At 39.5% G+C, this 5,194-nt stretch overlaps 1 pseudogene; it reads right to left on the bottom strand.

Moving 5' to 3' along the window:
• Positions 1-236: 236 nt before the first annotated feature.
• Positions 237-4,952, bottom strand: LOC131924936 (large ribosomal subunit protein eL8-like; annotated as a pseudogene).
• Positions 4,953-5,194: the final 242 nt, after the last annotated feature.

Raw genomic sequence — 5,194 nt, 5'->3', positions numbered from 1 at the left:
CAGTGCTGCATATTGAAAGTCGGAAGTCATTCCCTAGCAGGGCTCAACTCTCTTGAGAGTTGCTTGGCTAAAATCACTCATTCACAGGCTTCTAGCCTATATTCTGTCTCCGTGTTTCTGTGTCTTAATCTCCCTTTTCTTTTCTTTTCTTTTCTTTTCTTTTCTTTTCTTTTCTTTTCTTTTTTTTTAAAAAGTTTGTAATTATGTTTATGTACAGGAAACTTAGCAGTGTACATTTAACCTAGTTTAGTGGCCAGTTCTTTGGCCTTTGCAAACTTGGTAAATCGAGCCACAAATTTAGAACCCAGGATGTTGCCTCCCGAGTGGCAGCAGATCTGAAATGACTTATCATATCTTTCGAGTTATGACAAGAGCACCCTTGTCTTCCGAATTAACCTGTGTGAAGGCAACAGTGGTACATGTCTTCGTGTGGAACACCCCCCCACCCCAGCCTGGCCTTTCCCTTGATGATGCAGTAGGGGACCCCCTGTCTTTTGACACAGGGCAGACAGAAGACCATCAGCTCAACAGGGTTTACATCGTGGGCAATTACCACCAGCTGAGCCTTCTTGTTCTCCACCAAGGTGGTGACTGTATTGGCCCCTGCTCGAAGGACAGGTGGTCTTTTAGTTGGGACATCCCCTTTGCCAGCCGCTTTCTTCTCAGCACGGGCCAACAGCCTTTGCTTCTTCTCCTGCTTTGTCTCAGACCTGTACTTGTGGGCAAGCTGGGTAGGCGTTTGCAGGTCCAGGGGCTGGGGGAACTGGTCAATGGTAGGAGGTACTTTGAGCAGCTTATAGAGGATGGCTCTTTGCCGCTGCAGCCTAATGTAGGCGGGCCACTTGACAAAGCCTGTAAGATCTCTTTGGGGCTGAATGTCTTGCCCAATGCCGAAGTTCTTAGGCCTTTTCTCAAACAAAGGATTCACTATCTTTTTGGCCTCCTGTTTCTTCAGAGGCCAGGGCCATTTTCTTCCCCTTGGCCACCTTTCCCTTGGGGATCTTGCTTGGCTGGAGGAAAAAGCCCTCTTCTTTTCTTAAGACACCTCATTCAATATATGCTCATCTAAACTTGATTACTTTTGCAGACCTTATTTCCAAGTAAGGCCACATTCAGTTACTACAGTTTATGACTCTAATGAACTTTTTTTCAAGAGACACAATTCAACTTACAATACCCAGTCTTTCTAAATAGTCTCCATTATTTCTCTGATGAATTTGATTCTACTGACCTTTCATTTTGAAATTCCCTTTGCTGTCTCCCACAGTCCTGGCCTTTCTTACTCATAGTACCCTATGATCTTATTTTCACAGTTTCTTCTTTGTCTTCATTGTTACTATGTAACACAAATCTTAAAAGGTCTTATTAATAGAAAACTCGGAGCCAGATATTGGGGTGACAGCTGAAGGAGCCAGATATTGGGGTGAGAGCTGAAAGAACAGAGAAGCAGAGCAAGTCCGCTACATGTTCTTACCTCTATGAAATCCTCAGTCTAAACAGAGAGAGTTCCTGTCTTCTCATGCCTTTCTGTGTCCTGCCACATTACTTCCTGGGATTAAAGGCGTGTCAGCATTGCCTGATTCTGTTTCTCTCATGTAGCCCAGTGTGGCCTTGAACTCACAGAGATCCAGATGGATCTCTGCCTCTCGAGTGATAGGATTAAAGGTGTGACACCACTGTATGACCTCTCTGTCTAATTTAGTGGCTGTCTCTGTCCTCTGATCCTCAGGCAAGCTTTATTGGGGTACACAATATATCACCACATTACTTCTTTGTCTTCTTATTGACATTTCCTGTATTGCAGACCCAAGGCTTTGCCCTTAATTCCTTTTCTCTCCCTGTCTCTATTACCAGGCATTTAATAAGCACACATTGAAAACTATTTCTACTTCTAGTGATTTCTGGAGACTGTGTATGTAGGAGGAAAGCTAATCATAGTTCTTGATTTAGAGAAATTCCAGATAAAACCATAAAACATAAATGTGATGGTAATGGCATCCCTGAGTAGAAAATGAATATGATAAACAAAGCAATAAGCCTGAAAAATAGAGAATAACATCAATCTGAACTTTGGAAAAGTAAGTAAAAGTTCATTAGGAAAGTCTTGGTGAGTTTCAACCACTTGTACATTTTTATCCTGATAAGATGTTTCACTTAATATATGGTTTGGATCTTCATTTCCACTCAGAAGTCCATCAAAGGCTTGTCCCCAGTTATTGTTATATTGGAAGGTGGTGGAACCTCTGAGACATGAATTGTAGTGGGGAGTTCTCAAGACACTGTGGCCATATCCTCAAAGGTGAAAATGGAGTTCCAAGCCCTTCCTCGTTCTTTCTACTGCTTTCTGGCCTGAGATGAGCAGTTCTTCTTTGTATGTATGTCTTCTTGCTATTGTATTGTATGTCTTTTTGCTATTTGTAAAACAAATAGGCTAATTGATCATGGACTAAAAACCTTAAAACTATGTGTCAAAATAAAACTTTTCTCTTTGTAAATGGATTATTTGTGCTTTGCATTGATAAATTATTCATAAGTGGTGGAGAGCTAATACAAGGATGGCAGCTATTTGATAGATGTTATTACATTAGCTTTTTGATAAACGGATATTAGCTTATCCATAAACTATCAGTTTTAGAATACTTTTCAATTTATTGAATGATTGCAAAGAATACATATAATCTCTGTATATTGATGCTCAGTTTCTCCTCTTTTAAACTTCTGATATTACCATGCTGCAATTTCCAGCTAACACAATAATGATCCATGAAAATTAAATAATGTCACATCTTGCTTAAATGTCCTTACAGTTAACCCAATGTATGTTTCCCTGTGTCAGAATCTCATATAGGAAATCACAGTAAACCTAATCCTTTGTCTCCTGAAGCTTACTTGGACAGTGACAGTTGTTTAGACATTAGTCATTCTTTGATGACTTTGGGAAATATGATGTTTTGAATAACATCATTCAGAGTTGATGTTTTTCTCAGGATTAGTTTGGGTCCTGGATTTTTTGAAAAAAAATTTAAATGAAGCACCAATATCATTCATTCCATCTTATCAGGGTTCATACTATCATCGGAAACACTGATGCTGTTCACTTGGTATTTCTGGATTTCTGCACTATTGAGTGACTTCTCTCTCTCTTTTTACACTGTATTTGTTTGGAAGCAATTACTAATAACAGCTTCTACCAAAGAAGTTGGAAATGATGCTCTAACACTTAAATGGAGAGTAGTGCAAGTGATTTGTAATTCTTTCATAGTAGAAATTGTTTCTACTCTTCCAGTTGTTTATACATAAGTTAGCCAGTATGAACTCACAGATATTTAGTTAGTACTTTACAATAATCCAAAAATATTCAGATTTTGTGTGTGTATGTTTTTTAGAGTTCCAGTCAGGACTTTGGGATATCTTTTGAGTAACCTCAGTGTGATGGATAATTTCATGTTAAGATGACATAAGCTAAAAGTCATCTGAGAGAAGGTAACCTCAATTAAGAAAATCCCTCCATAAGATCAGGCTGTAGGCAAGCTTGTAGGGTATTTTCTTAATTAGTGATTAGTGTGGGAGGGCCCAGTTCATTGTGGGTGGTGCTATCCCTGGGCTGGTAGACCTGTGTTCTATAAGAAGGTTGAGTAAGCCATGTGGAGCAAGCCAGTAAGCAGAACTCCTCCATGGCCTCTGCCTCCAGGTTCTTGCCCTGTTTGAGTTCTTGTCCTGGCTTCCCTCAATCATGGGCTGCAACATAGAAGTGTAAGCCTACTGTGGAATATTCCTTTACACTGTGTCAATAATATGTTGCTGTGATTGGCTTAATAAAGAAGCTGACTGGGCAATAGCTGGACAGAATAAAGTTAGGCAAGAAAGCAACACTAGGAGAATGCTGGGAGGAAGAAGGGCAGAGTTTGGAGTCATCAGCAGATGCAGAGGGAGCAGGAGATGAATGTGTCATGCTAATAAAGGTACCACCACCACGTGGCAGAGCATAAATAAGGAATATGGGTTACTTAAATGTAAGATCAATTTAGTAATAAGCCTGAGCTATTGGGTGAGCATTTGTAATTAATATAAGCCTCAGTGTGTTTATTTGAGAATGACTGTGGGGCAGGAAAACTCTGCCTACACAAGCCAAATAAAGACATTCCTCCCCAACTTTATTTTTGATCACTGTGTTTCATTGCAGCAATAGAAACTCTAAGAAACTCAGTATACTTTTAGCATTGTCCTATAACATTTTTTAGCACTTCCCTATTTTCTGACATTACAAGATAATTGAGGTTTCTCTTTAGTATTCTCTACTAAGCTCTAAGATAAGACATTCAAGAAAGAGCCATGGTTACTTTTTTTTTTAATGGAATTTTGGAGAAGAAGAGATGACGTGATCAGTAAAGTGCTTTACATATTATCATGAGGACCAGGGTTTGGATTCCTAGCACCCTCTTAAAAAGCTGGGTGTAATGATGCACCCTTGTTATCTCAGCCTTGGGGAGGCAGAAACGTGTTCCCTGAGGCTGGCCAGCAAGTCTTGCTGAATAGGTGAACCCCAGGTTCAAGTGGTAAATATGATCAAAATACATTCCACACTTGTATGAAATTATCCAAGAATAAATTTTTGAGTATTTTTAAAACATACAAACAAGGACGCTGAAGAGATGTCTCAGCAGTTAAAAAGCACTTGCTGCTGTTGTAGAGGACTCAGGGCCAGCAGTCCAAAACAATCTGTAACTCCAGTTACAGTGAATCTGACATCCTTTTCTGGCTCTCACAGACAGTGAGCACATGTATGCCATACATAACCATACATACATGCAGGCAAAACATTCATACACATAAAGTAAATACATCTGTTTTTTCAAAATATCATAAAAAGGAATCGATTTCACTGGTGCATTTCCATATAAATGAGTCACTGTACTTTGTTCTAATTCATCATCCCTAATGCCACCAGCCATCATTCGTGCTTCCCTTCCTCGCCCCAATAGTCCTCACCCCTGTTTTCATGGTATAAGTCTTCTAGTGTCTTCTCTTTATCCTCACACATAATTTTCCTTTATATCTCATGATCTCCTTTCTGTAACATGAGAAGCCATAATAAAACCAAGATGTAGGTTGCTCAGAAAACTAAAAAAACAGAACAACACATGGCCCAGCTATTTGTGGGTGTTTTTATTAGATAGTGGAATTAGAAAACATG

This window comes from Peromyscus eremicus, chromosome 15 (assembly GCF_949786415.1).
Source record: "Peromyscus eremicus chromosome 15, PerEre_H2_v1, whole genome shotgun sequence".
NCBI classification, from domain to species: Eukaryota; Metazoa; Chordata; class Mammalia; order Rodentia; family Cricetidae; genus Peromyscus; species Peromyscus eremicus.
The sequence above is the reverse complement of the archived record's forward strand: the minus strand, read 5'-3'. Positions and strand labels throughout refer to the sequence as shown.